General features: G+C 41.9%; 1 protein-coding gene across 4 annotated transcripts in view; it reads right to left on the bottom strand.

Annotated features, from left to right (window-relative positions):
• Positions 1–18,167, bottom strand: part of Dtnb (dystrobrevin beta) — a 395,702-nt gene that overhangs the window by 367,944 nt on the left and 9,591 nt on the right. The window contains exon 1 of one of the 4 annotated variants that reach the window (XM_045151235.1): positions 1,610–1,628. The exons of the other annotated variants lie outside the window; for them this stretch is intronic. The gene's annotated coding sequence lies outside the window, so the exon portion shown is untranslated. Of the gene's footprint in view, positions 1–1,609; positions 1,629–18,167 lie in introns of those variants that run through there. 4 annotated transcript variants of the gene reach the window in all.

Raw genomic sequence — 18,167 nt, 5'->3', positions numbered from 1 at the left:
AAAATAATGCTCTGGGAAAACCAAAAAATAAAAAGTCAGTGTGGTGGCATACGCCTTTAATCCCAGCATTCAGAAGGCAGAGATAGGAGGATTACTGAGAGTTTGAGGCTACCCTGAGACTACATAGTGAGTTCCAGGTCAGCCAGGGCAAGAGTGAAACCCTACCTTGGAAAAAAAAAATAGCTCTGGGGAAATGATGAACAACTCTATTCAATACACAGAAGGTAGGCAACTTAGATGAAACTAACCAACTCTTCAAAAAAATCACAAATTACCCAAACTAACAAAAGCTAAAATAAAGCCAGGCGTGGTGGCGCATGCCTTTAATCCCAGAACTCAGAAGGCAGAGATAGGAGGATCACCATGAGTTCGAGGCCACCCTGAGACTACATAGTGAATTCCAGGTCAGCCTGAGCCAGAGTAAGACCCTACCTCAAAAAAAAAACTAAAATAATCAAAATGATCCTATAACCAAGGGGGAAAAAAACTGAATTTGTAGACAAATGCTATAAACCTAGCACTCAGGAGGATCTGTAATTCAAGGTCATACTCTGCTTCATAGCAAATTCAGAGTCAGTCTGCATTTCATGAGACCATGTCTCAATGCCCCCACTTATGCACACACCAGGAAGGAGGGAAGGAGGAGGAGACAGAGAGAGAAAGGAAAGAAGAAAGATTGAAGTTGTACTTTAAAATGACCTTTCAGGGCTGGCAGTTAAGGCCCATGCCTATGAAGCCTAACAACCTGGGTTCAATCCTCCAGGTCCCATGTAAACCAGATGCACAAGGTGGCACATGTGTCTAGAGTTTGTTTGCAGTGGCTAAAGGCCCTGGCATGCCCATTCTATTCTCTCTCTCCCTCTCTCTCTGTCTCAAAATAAATAAATTAAATAATACCTACATAAGTAAATAAAATGACCTATTGGCTAGGTGTGGTGGCACCTGCCTTTAATCCCAGCACTCTGGAGGCAGAGATAGGAAGGATGGCTGTGAGTTCAAGGCCACTCTGAGACTACATAGTGAATTCCAAGTCAGCCTGGGCTAGAGAGAGATCCTACCTCAAAAAAAAGGGGGAAAGTTGAAGAGAGGGCTTAGCAGTTAAGGCACTTGCCTGCAAAGCCGAAGGACCCAGGTTTGATTCCCCAGGACCCATGTAACCTAGATGCACAAGGTGGCATATATGTCTGGAGTTTGCAGTGGCTAAAGGACCTGGGTGCACCTATTCTCTATCTGCCTCTTTCTCAATCTCTCCCTCTCCCTCAAATAAATAAAATTAAATTTAAAAAAAAATTTTAAATGAAGATAAAAACCTAAAACAACCTTTTGTACCTCGAATATCCAGTTGTATGTAGCTATACAGTCTTACAATCCCAATACTGGGGAGGCAGAGGCAGAAGAATTGTGAAAACTTAAGGCCAGCTTGTTCTGTGTTGCAGGACCTGGCCTTTAAAAAAGAAAATAAGCAAGGCTGGGGAAATGGCTCAATGGATAAAGCACAAGCCCACAGGCCAGCTAGCCTGGCAAGCACAGCAGTGAGAGATGAGAGACCCTGCCTCAAAAATAAGGTGGAAGGGGCTGGGGAGATGGTTCAGTAGTTAAAGGCACTTACTTGCAAAGCCTGTTTGCACAGGTTTTGTTAGCCAGTACCCACACAGAGCCAGATGCACATGGTAGAACATACATCTAGAGTGTCTTCCCAATGACAGGAGGTGCTGCTGCTCCCATGCTCACTTAAGCACACAAACTCTTTCTCCTGTCACAAATGAATACAAATATTTTTAAGAAATAAGATAAAAGGTAAGGACCAACAGCTGAAGCTATTCTCTAAACTCCACATACTCACACATGAATACATACACACACAGCAAAAAGAAAAATAAATAAATATCTGGACCTAGTCTCTAAGTCCTCTCCAAGGAAACAAAAGACAGGGAAACACTTCCCAATTTATTTTGCAGCTAGTGTTACTCAAATGCCAGAACCAAAGAGCGTGTGCACGCATACACACACGCACACAGACACACACACACACAGTCCATGAAAAGACCTCAGCAAAGTATTAACAAGTCAAATCCATGAGTGTGTCAAACCTTACTACAAAGCCACAGTAATAAGATATCTTAGGCCTGGCACAAGAAAAGCAGTATGAGTCAATGGAGCCAACCGAGAATCCAAAACAAATCTTTACATGTGTGGTTAAATGGTTGTCAACAGATATGCCAAGGGAAGAAACGGGACAGTCTTTCCAACAAATGGCAGTGAGATCAAATTATGGTATATTCACACAAATTTGCTGTATACATATTTATCCATAAAGGAGTATTATTCATCCATAAAAGGAAATAAAAGTATTAATGCACTCTACAACATAAATGAACTGTAAAAAACATAAGAGAAGTCACCCACAAAAGGTCACATACTGTATAATTCTGTGTATGTAAAGTATCAAGAATTAGATCATCTAGGGCTGGGGAAATGGCTTAGCAGTTAAGGCACTTGCCTGCAAAGCCAAAGGACATAGGTTTGATTCACCAAAACTCACGTAAGCCAGATGCACAAGGTAGTGCATGCATCTGGAGTTCGTTTGCAGTGGCTAGAGGCTCTGGCAAGCCCATTCTCTCTCTCTCTCTCTCCCTCCTTCTCTCTCAAATAAATAAAAAAATAAAAATATCGGAGCCAGGTGTGGTGGCGCACACCTTTAATCCCAACACTTAGGAGGTAGATGTTGGAGGATCACCCGTGAATTCAAGGCCACCCTGAGACTACATAGTGAATTCCAGGTCAGCCTGGGCTAGAGTGAGACCCTACCTCAAAAAGCCAAAAGAAGTATGTGTGTGTGTGTGTGTGTGTGTGTGTGTGTATACACACACATACATATGTATATATATATGTGTGTCTATATATATATATATATACATATACATATACACACACACACACACACACACACACACACACATACATATATACTTTTTTCATATGCGTGTGTGTGTGTGTGTGTGTGTGTGTGTGTATGAATGACTAGGGAAATGGCTTAGTGGTTACAGCATTTGCCTGTGAAGCCTAAGGACCTGGGTTCCATTCCCCAGGATCCACCTAAGCACAAGGGGCACATGTATCTGTAGTTCCTATGCAGTGGCTAGAGGCCCTGGTGTGCCCATTTTCTCTATCTGTCTCTGCCTCTCTAAAATAAATAAATAAATAAATAACAATTTTAAAAAATAAATACAAATATTAAAAAAAGAACTAGGTAACTTATGCCAAAACATCATTATACTCCAACCATAAAAATGTTTTGCTAAGTTCTGAGGACAGAAGTACACTGGACAGCCCCTAATGACAGCCAGTGGCTCTGTGGTACCAACTTTTGGCCCTGGCTACCCTAAGATAGATTTAAAAAAAAAAAAAAAGGTACACTCTGGGATTTTTTGGATACTAGGGCAATGTGCAAAGAAAAATAATAATAATAATAACAAACGTTAGAGTATCCAGCCAATTTAATAGTTTTAAAGTACCAATAGGTTAAGAATATTTTTCAATGGTTTAGTCTTACTTCATCTATCAGTTTAAAACATGTCATCTGACATTAAAAAGAAAACTCAAAAGAGGGGCTGGCACGATGGTTTAGCAGTTGAGGCACTTACCTGCAAAACCAAAGAATGCAAGTTCAGTTCCCAAGAGCCATGTAAGCCAGATGCACAAAGAGGCTTATGTGACTGGGGTTCATTTCCAGTGGTCAGAGGCCCTAGTGTGCCCATTCTATCTGCCTCTCTCTCTCAAATAAATAAATAAAAATAAAAATAAAACTCAGGCTGGAGAGCTACCTTAGTGGTTACAGCACTTGTCTGCTAAGCCTAAGGACCCAGGCTTGACACACCCCAGAACCTCTGTAAACCAGCTGCACAAGATGGCACATGTGTCTGGAGTTCATTTGCAGTGGCTGGAGGCCCTAGCATGCCCATTCTCTCTCTACTCTATCTGCCTCTTTCTCTTATCTCTCTCAAATAAATAAATATTTAAAAATAAATAACATAAATAAAATACATGACACAGCTGTGGAAGTCTTCTAAATACTGAGGTTCAAAGGATGAGGAAGACAATTATATAAAACATAGTATATTTGCCATTATCAAGGTTAAATGTTATGATAACTCTGCTAATATTTCATTTGTATTCAAGCCATACAGGAACAGATTGAGACAGATTCAAACCATGTCAGGTACTATTCTGCCATTTGGGGAACAGTTCTGGGAGAGGAACTGAGTCATCCCACACTCAGATGGTCTTAAGACAATCTGACTCCATCTACTTGAGTTCCCTTGAATGCTCTCCAGGCCTAAAGTCTACAAAAATGGAAGCCCTAAAGGTGAACAGTTTACTGTGTGCTCAGTTCCCCTTAGTTCCTTGCTACTATTCTTTCTCCCAACATGTTCTTCCAGGACTGTCTTCCTGCACTCCATCAATACACCATCAGGGCCCCTTAGATGTCCACCACTACCACTACTAGGAGAGACTCTTAAGTGCAATTACTCTACAGCCCCATTCAGCCAGAAGCAGTAAACACTGACAGGTCATCGTCCTCCTTCCCCTAACTGCAGTTAAGAGTGTCTTCTTAAGGGGGTAGGGGAGGGAATGAGAAGGAGTCAGGTAGCTTTGTTAGGGTGACTGGCCCCTGACAGTATCCTTGCAGTATCCACTTGGCTAGAGATCAAAGTATGACCTGACTTCTTATCTCTTCCCCCTCCAACAACCTGGGCCCCTCCTGGGAGGAGGTCTTCTTTTCTAAGATTTAATCCTAGCATTGTGGTTGGTCAAGTTCAGCCCCTAGCTCAGACCAATTGGCTGTCTCTGACTCAACTGATACAGAAGGTAGGGCCCACAACCATAAGGTTATAAATATGTTTGCCAGGGGCAGGCATATCCCTCTTGAGCCTCCAAGTTCTGGTGAGTCTCCCTTGTTTCAGCCCAGAGACAAGGGGGAGAACACCCTTAACCCTGCTTCCCACATCGGCGGTTTAACCCCTCCTGCCCTCCACATGGTAGGAGCTCTTTGTACTTTCTTTTCTTTCCTAACTCTCTTTTTACAGTTTGTTCAGGCCTACCACATGGGCTCTGAGACCATGTATCCACATACATATATCCACATGAATATATCCGTATTCATTTTCCTTCCCTTGGTTCTGTACTTCCCTCAGTAAATATAATTTAATAATGATCCATTTCCATCTAATTTTACCAACTGTTTAATTAGAAGTAGATGTGAGTAGGGCATGGTGATGCATGCCTTTAATCCCAGCATTTGAAAGGCAGAGATAGGAGGATCTCCCTGAGTTTGAGGCCACCCTGAGACTACATAGTTAATTCCAGGTTAGCCTGGACCAGACTGAGACCCTACCTTGAAAAAGAAGAAGAAGAAAGAAGAAGGAAGGAGGAAGGAGGAAGAGGGAAGAAGGACGAAGGACGAAGGAAGAAGAAGGAGGAAGGACAAAGGAGGAAGGAGGAGGTAGGAGGAAGAAGGAGAAAGAAGAAAGAAGGAAGAAGAAGAAGGTGAAGGTGGAGGAGGAGGAAGACGACAACGATGACATGAAAGCGGGGCATGGTGGCACTTGTTTAATCATGAACCTCGTTGAGTTCAAGGCCACCCTGAGACTACATAGTAAATTCCAGATCAGCTTGAACTAGAATAAGACCCTACCTTGAAAAACAAAAAAACAAAACAAAACAAAAAAATCTGGGATTCAAGGACTCTATTCCCGAACCACTAACACCCCATTTCAACATGTTGACTATAATTCTTCTGCCTCCCTTGCATGCAGGACTGGCAATCCTAACTCTTAACTCCTCCCTATCTTCTCTTTAAATAGGACAAGTACATACTCTGCTTCAAGTATAAATTCCTTTGATGATGAGCTTTCAGAAGCAATCCCCAGCTGTGCTTTAAATTCCCTAATCAGTTACCTACAACCTTTACAGTAGATAGATATGCTTTCCTTGAGAAAGTCCCTTGATTAGCTACTGCTATTTAAACCTTCACCTATAAACCTGAAAATGAACTGTTACACTTTTCCAAATAAAAGACAACCCCTCCCAAGAACTGTAGGGTGAATTAAATAAGTAAACAGAAAAAAGTCATCCAAGGCAGCATAGATCTGTAATCCCAATCACTCAGCAGGCCAAGGCAAGAAGACTGAAAGTTCATGGCCCTCTTAGGTTATAGAAAGAGTTCAAAGTCAACCTGGGCTACAAAGTGAGACTCTGTCTCAAAACAAAGAATGCATTTTAAAAGGGCTGAAAATGTAGGTCAGTGATAGAGCCTAGCATGCATGAGCCCCTAGTTCAATGCCAAGTTTTGGCTGGGGTTGGGCCAGTATCCACCTGTAGAAATTGTTTTGCCAAGTATTATATTGCTAAGGTTCACTTTATTGTTACTGTTTCTACAACCTGTTGTGTAATGGAGAAACTACATTTTAATCATATACTCTCTCCTATTTAAGGAAATCTGGGTTGTTTCTAAGTGGTTATTATGTGTTTGTTTGTCCTAATACAGTGTTTCTACAGACATGCTTGTTTCTGTCTCTTGTTACACAAGGACAAAAAGTTTATCTTGAGAGCTTGTTTGGAGGTTCTAGTAGGGGAGCGCAGCTACTCGTATACCCTTGACCGAAGACCGGTCCTCCTCTATTCGGGGAAGGTCGTCCTCTTCGACCGAGCGCGCAGCTTCAGGAGGGACGCACATGGAGCGGTGAGGGAGGAAGGGGACACCCGCCTAGCCAGCCAGATCAGCCGAATCAACCCTGGCGATCAATGGGGTGACAGATGTCACAGCCAGATCGCCCTCACATCCAAATGTACAGCCAGACGAGGAATTGCCAATTGCCTTTTCAAGGCTCACCTAAGAACATTTCTGGCAAGGAACATCTCAAAGATCCACTGAATTTTCCAACAATCTGTCATGTTTTGAAACTTTTTTGCAAATAGCTTGGGCAAACAATGTCATTTCATTGTGACTGGCTTGGCTTTATTCTTGTGGTAGTTTTTTCAGTGGTACTGGGTATTGAATTTACAGCTTCATGCTTGCTAGGCAATAACTCTACCACTGAGCTACATCCCTATTCAGTCTCTTCAATATTTACTGGTCACATGTTTCCTTTACTTTATGTCTTTTGCAACACATTTTTGTTACAGTGATCATTTTTAAAACCATGTGTACATGTGTTATGTAGCCAAGGCTGGCCTTGAACTCCAAATCCTTCTGCCTCCATTTCCCAAATAGATTTGGTTGCTTTTTGAAGCAAGGTCTCAGGGCTCAGCTTGCTTAGGCAAGTGCTACAACTCCAGCCCCTTAAACACATTTTATAGAAAAGACTTTTCTAGGGGGTTAAGGAGATGGATCTACAGTGAAAGGAGCTCACTTCAAAAGCCTATCAGACCAGGTTCAATTCCCTAGCATCCATGTAAAGCCAGATGCAAAGTGGTGAGTGAAGCTTTGCTATTCTTCTACTCTGGCAGTTTCTTTGCAGCAGTAAGAGCCCCTGCTCAAAGAAGGTGGAGCACAGACACCTCAAGAATGTCCTCTGACCTCTACACACGTGCCCATACATACCCATTAAATTAATTGTTTGTTTGTTTGTTTACTTATATATTTACAAGCAGTGAGAAACAGAAGAGAGACAGAGAAAGAGAATGGGTGCACCAGGGCCTCTAGCCACTGCAAACGAACTCCAGATGATTGAGCCACTGTGTACCTGGCTTCATGTAGGTACTAGGGCACCGAACCTGGGTCATTAGGCTTTGCAGGCAAGTGCCTGAAGTACTGAGCCATCTCTCCAGCCCTGTTTTTGCTTTCTTGAGGTAGGGTCTCACTTTAGCCTAGGCTGACCTGGATCTCACTCACTCTTAGTTCCAAGCTAGCCTTGAACTCACAGCAATCCTCCTACCTCTGCCTCCTAAGTGTTGGAATTAAAGGCATTCACCACCATGCCCAGGCAATTAATGTTAAAAAAGAGGAAAAGAAAAGAACTTTTCGGATTTTAATTAAGGCAAGCGCGCACGCTAGCCCAGGCTGACTCTTTCTGTGGTTAAAGCAATCCTTCTCAGCCTCCCAACTGCTGGGATTACAGACATGAGACACTACCCTCAGCTCAGAAAGAACATTTTCAAGCCAAAAAACAGACCAAAGAAAAAGACTGACAGTAGGCTTCAGGTCAAGATGGTGTGCACTCTGCCCCCTCCCAGCACAATTTCTACCTGTCTTCCCCCCTCCAATCCCCACCCCCCCACCCCTCCCCCCCACCCCTCCCCCCCCCCCCCCCCACCCACCACCACCATTCCACCCCCCGCTTGGCCCTGCCCCCCTACAACTTCCTTCCACCTGCTCTGCTTGGCCCCACCCCATGACTTGGAATGCACCCTGCTGGCAGCCCCCTTGTCTTCCCTCCAGGCTTTGCTTGGCCCCGCCCCCACATCAGATAGGCCCCACCCCCTAACTTCCTTTGACCTGCTCTGTTTGGCCCTGCCCCCACAACTTCCTTCCACCCATTTCACCGGTGTGCCCTCCCCCACTTCAGATCTGACCCCTTTGGCCTCACCCCCCCCACTTCCTTCAGCCCCCACGGGAATTCTGACCCCTCCACTCTACTCTGCCCCTGACCCCAGGGACTTCAGACCTGCTCTGTTCCACCCCACCCCACCCCCAGGCAAGTCTTGACCCTCCCCACTGTGTTCTGACCCCACCCATATCAGGTGTGAAGCTGTACCACCTCCCCTACCAATGGCCACCACAGTCCCATTCTCCCTGCTTCCACACTGATGGGCAGACCACAATGCAAAAGAAATAACATAAAAAATCAAATGCAAGTAAATCCAGTAAGATTACCCAGTCCTACCATGGAAGTCTCTAAGCAAAACATAGAAAAGACAGTATGATCAGAAATCCAAAATGCAACCTTGACCAAGCTATTGGTTGCACAAAAGCAACAAAGAAATGATAATCATGTGGACGCTGCCATCACTAGACTAGACCTAACAGATAAGAAAATAGAAGGGGGTCCTAACACATTTAATGAGTATAAAGGAAAGCAAAAAAAGAAGACCTAAAAAAACCAGCTTGCTATGCTAAATGAAGACAAAATGAAATGCAAGGAGAAGAAGCACCAAGAAAATCAAAGAATGATGTGACAAGGGAACTAGACAGAGGATGGAAACCATACACAGAAAAGTAGTAGAAAATGCAAACTTAATTGAACAAATTCAACACTCCTTAGAGGCTCTCAAGAATAGAGTCAGCCATGAGGGGCACAGAAACTCAGATCTGGATGACAAAACAGAAGAAACAGTTCGAGAGCGCACAGTTTCAGTAAGTTCAAAAATTTCTGTGAAGAGAACATGAAGGAAATGTGGGATACCCTCAAACGTCCTAATATTTGGATCATGGAAATACCAGAAGGGAAAGAAAGTCAGACCAAATGAATGGAGAACTTATTCAACAAAATAATTAAAGAAAACTTTCCCACGCTCTCAAAAGAAAGGCCCATCAAGATACAAGAAGCTAACAGAACTCTAAATAGATTGGAAACTCTCCAAGACATATTGTCATTAAGACTAAACACTGACATCAAAGAGAAAGTTCTAAAAGCTGCTAGGGAAAAACAACACATCATATTTAAAGGTAACCCCATCAGAATCATTTAAGACTTCTCAATGGAAACCCTGAAAGCCAGAAGGGCCTGGAATGGAACACTGAAAACTCTAAAAAACCAATGGCTTCCAACCCAAACTACTCTACCCAACAAAAGGAACCCTCATAATAGATGGTGAAAGAAAAACCTTCCATGACAAAACTCATCTTTACAACTATATGAACACAAAACCAAACCTACAGAAGGTATTTCAGGAAATTCTGCACACTGAAGAATCAAATAATCAACCTCAAGTACCCTCAAGAAGCATATCCCAATAACCTAACTCAGAGAAGACGCAAAACACTTCAAAGTCCATGAAAACACCAAACCACATAAACCAACATAATATGGCAGGGATCAGATCAAACCTCAGTCATTACCCTAAACACTGACCTTAATTCACCTAGCAAGAGACATAAGCTAACAGGGTGGATCAGAAAATTAGACCCCTCAATCTGTTGTCTTCAAGAAACCCACCTCACCACTAAAGACAGACACCACCTCAGGGTGAAAGGGTAGAAAACGATATTCCAAGCAAGTGAGAATAAGAAACAAACAGGCGTAGCCATACGAATATCAGATAAGAATAGACTTCAAGCCAAAAATAATCAAAAAAGACAAAGAAGGCCACTTCCTATTGATCAAGGGAACAATCCAGCAAGAGGATATTACAATCATCAATCTTTATGCACCAAACACAGCAGTACCACAATTCATAAAACAAAACCTACTCGACAATGAAACAGAAATAACCACCAACATCATCATAGTTGGGGACTTCAATACACCATTATCAGCAATAGACAGATCATCCAAACAGAAGCTCAACAGGGAAGTGAGAGACCTCAACACAACCATAGAACATTTAGACCTAGTTGACATCTATAGAACATTTCACCCCAAATCCATGGACCACACATCCTTCTCAGCAGCACACAGAACCTTCTCTAAAACAGATTATATATTGGGTCACAAAGCCTGCCTCCATATATTTAGGAAGATTGACATAATTCCCTGCATAATATCAGATCACAATATTGCTAGAAATTAACTACAAAACACCAACCAAAACACCCATCGGCTCCTGGAAACTGAGCAGCACACTTTTAAACAATAAATGGGTAGTGGACAAAATAAAAAATGAAATACAGAAATTTCTACAAACCAATGACAATGAGAACACATCGTACCAAAACTTATGGGACACAATGAAGGTGGTCCTCCGGGGAAAATTTGCACCACTAAATGCCTTCATAAGAAAGACAGAGAAATCCCAAACTCAATAACTTAACCGTCCACCTAAAGGCACTGGAAAAGCAAGAAAAATCCAATCAAAAAGCTCCAGATGGAAAGAAATGATTAAGATCAGAGCAGAAATTAATGAATTAGAAACTAAGAAAACAATTAAGAAAACTGATGAAACAGAAAGTTGGTTCTTTGAAAAAATAAACAAGATTGACAAACCCCAGGCCAATTTGATCAAGCCAAAAAACGAGGTACTTCAAATTAACGAAATTATAAATGAAAAAGACATAAGTGAAATTGGGAGAATTATCAGGTCTTCTACTCTGCAAAATTGAAAAATATAGAGGAAATAGATAAATTCCTAGACACATACCATCTACCAAAGCTAAACTCAGAGCAGTTTAATCTCCTAAACAATCCTACCATACCCATCAAAACTGAAAAGGTGATTAAAAAAATCTCCCCAAAAAGAAGAGTCCAGGACCAGATGGCTTGTCAGCTGAATTCTATCAAACCTTCATGCAAGAACTGAGACCAATCTTTCTCAAACTGTGCCACACAACTGAAGATCAGGGAAAGCTCCCAACTCCTTCTATGAAGCTGCTATCACCCTAATACCAAAACCAGGCAGAGATGCCACATGAAAAGAAAACTACCGGCCTATTTCCCTGATGAACTTAGATGCAAAATCCTGGCAAACTGAATTCAACAACACATCAAATACATTTTCAACCTTGATCAAGTGGGCTTCATCCCAGGAACGCATGTGTGGTTCAACATAGGGAAATCTGTCAATGTAATACACCACATAAACAAGGCTAAACACAAAACCACATGATCATTTCGATAGATGCAGATAAGGCCTTTGACAAAATACAACATCACTTCATGATCAAAACATTGGAGAGAATCAGCATGGTCAGTTTATATCTTAACACAATAAAAGCTATAACCAAGCTCCTAGAGCCCAAATAATACTTAATGGGAAGAAACTGAATGAATTCCCATTGAGATCAGGAACAAAACAGGGGTGTCCACTCTCACCTCTGCTTTTCACTATAGTACTGGAAGTCCTAGCTCAAGCAATAAGACAGGAAAAAGTAATAATAAAGGGGATACAATTTGGAAAGGAAGAAGTCAAGTTAGCGATATTTGCAGACAACATGATTCCATATGTAAGAGACCCAAGAGCCTCCATTCCAAAACTCTTAAAGGTGATAAACTCCTTCAGCAAAGTAGCAGGATATAAAATCAAAACAAAAAATCAGTAGCCTTTCTATATGCAAATGACAAAGATACAGAGAAAGAAGTAAGTAACATGGTACCATTTTCAATAGCAACCAAAAAAAAAAAATAAAATACCTTGGAATAACATTAACCAAGGAAATGAAGGATCTATACAATGAAAACATAAAAACACTCAAAAAATAAACTGAGGTGGACTTAAGAAAATGGAAAGACCTCCCATGCTCCTGGATAGGCAGAATTAATGTTGTGAAAATGGCAATCCTTCAAAAGGCAACCTACAGATTTAATGCAATTCCCATCAAAATCCCAATATCGTTCTTCACAGAGATAGAAAAATTGATCTCAAAATTTCTATGGAAAAGCAGAAGACCTCAGATATCAAAGCATATCCTCAGCAAAAGAAACACCTCTGGAGACATCACCATACCTGATCTAAAGCTATATTACAAAGCCATAGTAATAAAAACAGCATGGTACTGGCATAAAAACAGGAGTATAGACCAATGGAATAGAAGTGAGGACTCAGACTGTGGGTCAAGTAACTACAGCTACTTGATATTTGACAAAAGCCCTAACAATAGAGGCTGGAAAAAAGACAGCATCTTCAACAAATGGTGCTGGACAAACTGGATAACCATATGCAGGCAACTGAAACTTGATCCACACATTTTGCCATACACAACAATTAAGTCCAAATGGATCAAAGACTAAACTTGGCTACTACTGGAAGAAAAGTTAGGAGGAACATTCAATGATTTAGAAATGGGAAAAGACTCCCTGAACAAAACCCCAGTAGCAAAGGATCTTAAACAATCACTCAACAAAGGGGACCTTATGAAGCTGAAAAGTTTCTTCACAAACACAAAATAAGCAGAGCCAAGAGGTTACCAATAGAATGGGAGAAAATATTTGCTGAAGATCCAACTGACAGAGGCCTAATTTCTAGAATCTACAAAGAACTCAAAAACCTAAACAATAAAAAGTTAAACAACCCACTCATAAAATGGGTCAAGGAACTGGACAGGCAATTCACAGAGGAAGAAATACAAATGGCAAACACACACCTAAGAAATGGTCATCATCCCTAGTCATCAGGGAAATGTAAATTAAAACTACTGAGATTCCACCTTACCCCAATAAGGATAGAAAACATCAAAAAAAATCAAATGCAAACAAATGTGGGTGAGGATGTGGAGAAATAGAAACCTTCATCCATTGTTGGTGGGAATGTAAGATGGTACAACCACTTTGGAAAGCAATATGGACACGCCTAAAAAAAATGACTATAGAGTTACCAACAGACCCAAGTTATTCCCTTACTGGACATGTACACTAAAAGCTCCATGCCTCAGCTCAGAAAGGTTTGTTCAACCATCTTTACAGCTGCTCAATTCATAATAGCCAAGAGCTGGAATCAACCCAGATGTCTATCATTAGATGAATGGATAACTAAGATGTGGTACATCTACAATGGAATTCTACACAGAAGTAAGGAAAAATGACACAGTGAAATACGAAGAAAAATGGTCGAACCTGGAACAGCTTATTCTCAGTGAACTGACCCACTCACAGAAAGATAATCACTGCATAGTCTCACCCATCTACAGTTCCTAACCTGAATCTACCCAAATTGCCGACATACCTACCAAGCATCTCAAGGACCAGACAATAGGGAGGGAAGAAGAGTAAGGCAAAGGAGGGGGAGGACACAAAACTGGACCAAAATGCAATGGTAGCATAAAACTCTACATTCTAAAAGACAGACCAAATGGTTGAACCTCCACCAGGCTCTTAGAGGGAACACCGGATTCACAAGGCCCTAGAGAGGATACAACGAAAACTATCCATTATCTCCTCCTATTTCTGCTTGCCTCTCTCTCTCTCTCTCTCTCTCTCTCTCTCTCTCTCTCTCTCTCTCTCTCTCTCTCTTCCTCCCTCCATCCCTCCCTCTTCTCTCTCATCTCTCTATCTCTTTTATACCACTTATCCTGTTCTTCCTTCTCTTCTTGGGTGCTGACTTGTAACTCCTGGTACCAGCAGGTGGTTATCATCCACAATGAGCTTTTGATCACAGAGACCTACAAGGTCTCCCAAAAGAAGACAGATTTATGTCAGAGTGCTTGAGGACCCACCATAGGTTAGTGGTAAGACCCTACTGCTGAAAACACCATACAATGTTGGTATGTATCATGGAGTGACATGGCTGGAAGCTGGAAGAGAGTCAATCCCCAGAGAGTGTGTCTAGCAGAAGGTGCTACATGAGCGACTGGGGGATAATGACCAATATCTGCCTAAGCAATGTATGGTCTAACCTACTTAGCAGCAAACAACCTGACATGATTCTCACACAAGTGCAATAGTGGCACATAGCTATGGTGGGAAAACAACTGCTCTTGATTTGGTTAACTGATCTGCTCAGTGGAACAGAACCATAGCTGGAGCTGGGAAACAAGTCAGAACCATATCCAAAAATGAACCCACTCCACTAAACTGTCTCTTAAAAGATCATGGTTATCATATTTACTTGGTGCCAACTTTACTCTCTGTTGGAGAATCTGCTTCTCTTTTCAGATAGACGCAGATCCTAAGGACAGAACCACCCCATCATACCTCAAAAAGGCCCCAGCTGAAACAAAGAATAACTGAGGAAACATGCAAGAATGCTGTTTTCTTGAAGAACTGGGAACCAGCACAACGCTGAAGGAGAAGACACACAGAACAATCAACCCCTACCAAACCAGATATCCTGAGACACAGAGGCACCCAAGATCTCAACATGGCAGCAGACCTAATATGAACCCAATGTGGCTCAGGGAAATTTGCGGAAGAGGGACAGAAAGATTATCTGAGCCACACGTTGGATCATGACACGCAGAGATATTTCTTCCTACCCAAAACTAAAGGCTAACCCCATAATGCACGACCCATATACCCCAACAAGGAAGGTCCCTGTGGAGGGTGAAGGACAGGGAGGAGGCTAAAAATGGTACCAACGTGACCATATTCACTGACTTAAAAAATACAAAAATAAAGAAAAGAAAAAATTAAAAAAGACTGACAATAATTGGCCTAAAAAAGGTCTATTTTGAGAGAGAGTAAGAGAGACAGAAAAATAGAGTAGGAATGGGTGCACCAGGGCTTCCTGCTATTGCAAATGAACTTCCAGATGCATGTACCACTTTATAAATTTGGTTTTATGTAGGTACTGGGGAATCAAACCTGGGCCATCAGGCTTTACAAGCCAGTGCCTTTAGCCACTACACCGTCTCTCCACCCCCCATTTTTTAACTCTACATTATCAAAATGTCTGTTACAAAGATGAAAAGACAAGTTACAGATTGGGAAAATCAGAATTCAATTGAACCAAGGCACTGATACCCAGGACATACATAGCAATTATACAAATTGTTAGGGAAAACTGACAAGATATAAGCAATTCATAAAACAACATGAGTATACAGCATAAACAGCTGCACATCCTAACTCAAGACTAAACTATAATATTAAAGATTCACATTTGAAACATAAGGCCATAAAGAAATCCAAAGGAAGTAATCACCATACACACCAGAACAGTGGTCACACTAGAAGGGACACTGACCACAGTGGGACACAAGGAAGTAATCACCATACACACCAGAACAGTGGTCACACTAGAAAGGACAGTGACCACAGTGGGGCACAAGAAAGTAATCACCATACACACCAGACTGTGGTCACACTAGAAAGGGAGAAAGGGATGAGGCACAAGGACGGTGTTCTGCATGAGCTGGCTAAACTTTACTTTTCACCTGGGTGGGAATTTGCAAAGTAAACTCACTAAATCTAGATTCCATTTTTTTTTCCAATAAGAAGTTTACAAAAATGTAATCATGCTCACCATATGAGAAAAACTTAGGTCTAAAAATATATTGGAAAAACATAAAAGAACACGAACTCTCATAGATTGCTGGCAAACACGTAAATAAGAGCTGGGGACATACTGCAGTGGCAGAGTGCTTTCTAAGTATTACTTAAGGCTCCAGGGTTCCACCCAGCTCTGAAAAAATAAGCATAAATAAATATAGCAACTTTGAACACCAAAGAAGAAAGCTAACCAAGTTAAAATGTACAAACTCAAGGGCTGGGGAGACAGTTCAACAGATGAAGTGTTTACCCTGAGTATGAGTATAAACCCCAGAACCTATGTAAAAGTGCCAGACTTGGTGGTACGCAATTTCAATGCCAGTGTTGAGGAGACAGAGACAAGAGGATCTTTGGGCCTCACTGGCCAGCCAGTGTAGCCTAATAGGTGAGCTCCAGGTCAGTGAAAGACCTGTCTCAAAAAAGGTGGAAAATGTTCCTGAGAAAAGACACCCAAACTCGTCCTCCAGCCTCCATATGCATATATATTCATGTGTACCCACACAAAATTAATTACCAAGAAATGCCCCTTCTACAACTATGTCCTAGGTGTCATATGTAAGAATACTTACAACAGCATCATTTTATAAACACAAAGTCAAAAACAACATAACCATGCATCATCTGAAGACTGGGAAAACAAAACTATGGGACCGTAACATAGCAGTAACATAGACTATAGAGCAAAGACACATGTAGTCAGTTTCACAATGTTAACTGAAAATGTTGCCAAGAGAATGCACGTAGAATTAAGCTATTCACATAAATCTTAAAAGCATGTACATTAATATAAACCAAGAATGGAACTGTGGTGAGGAGAATCCAACCTTCAAATACAAACGTAAAGAAGCACCACTGCAGGGCTACACAAGCCCAGAGAAAAGCCTCCTTATATCCAGCCTAGGTGCCACCTTCATTTCATCCAGGCCCTGGCTTTGAACACAAGATACTCCATATGAGCTCACCCACAGATAGCAGATGCTTAAAGCAGTATATAGCAATGATAATCATCAAATGTTAAGATACCTCCAAAGGAGAAAGCCAATCATGTGACTGTGGAGGAATGCCAATGTTGGGGCTGCGTTTTCCTCTTTAGGCTGGATTTGGGGTACACTAAACTATTCTTTATGCATTCCATGGTGGTTTGATTCAGGAGTCCCCCATAAACTTACATGTTCTGAATGCTAGATTCCCAGTAGATGGAAATTTGGGAATTAATGCCTCCTGGAGGCAGTATGTTGTTGGGGGCGGGCTTATGGGTGTTACAGCCAGTTTCCCCTTGCCAGTGTTTGGCACACATTCCTGTTGCTATTGTCCACCTTATGTTGGCCAGGGGGTGGTGTCCACCCTCTGCCCATGACATCATTTTCCCTGTCATCATGGACCTTCCCCCTTGAGCCTGTAAGCCAAAATAAACCTCTTTTTTTCCCACAAGCTGCTCTTGGTTGGGTGATTTCTACCAGCAATGAGAACCTGACTGCAACAGTAAAGTGGTGCTGAAGAGTGGGATTGCTGCTAGACACCTGTGTGGCTTTGGTCTTTTGGAGCTGATTTTCAAGAGGAATGTGGAAGGATTTGAAACCTTAGCCTAAGAGATGCCTTGCAGTGCTGTAAATACAGCTTGATGGACAATTCTGGTCAGAGTTGAAAGACCTGAATGCAGTAAGAACTACAGACTGCGAGGGTTGCCTTAAAAGGGTGAGAAAGAGCTTTGCTTGGACTGGGCCAGCAGTTTGTGTGAGGCTTGCTTGTTATACCTGTATCCTGAGAAGTTGTGTATGGTTGCTTTGTGTAGAAATGAACTGATGTGAGCAGAGGGATAAGGCACAGAAAAAAATGAAATCTTTGGGCCTAGTTCACCTACAAATTGTTTGAGAGATAACAACTATTGAGATTGGGCCAGCCAACCTGCACTGGGGCAACAGGTAGAATATAGACTCTTTTGAAGGGGCCTAAGTGCCCAAGGAGTGTCCTGTTCTTTCAAACTCTGCCTTATTGCCCCCTGGATTAACAAACTGGCACCCTAGCTGGAATAAGAAATGCAGGAAAGAGAGGGCCATTGAGTTTGCAACATGGTCTTGTGTTTTGAAA

The sequence above is a fragment of the Jaculus jaculus genome, chromosome 5 (genome assembly GCF_020740685.1).
Source record: "Jaculus jaculus isolate mJacJac1 chromosome 5, mJacJac1.mat.Y.cur, whole genome shotgun sequence".
Lineage (NCBI taxonomy): Eukaryota > Metazoa > Chordata > Mammalia > Rodentia > Dipodidae > Jaculus > Jaculus jaculus.
Note: the sequence above shows the minus strand (reverse complement) of the source record. Positions and strands in the feature narration are given on the sequence as shown.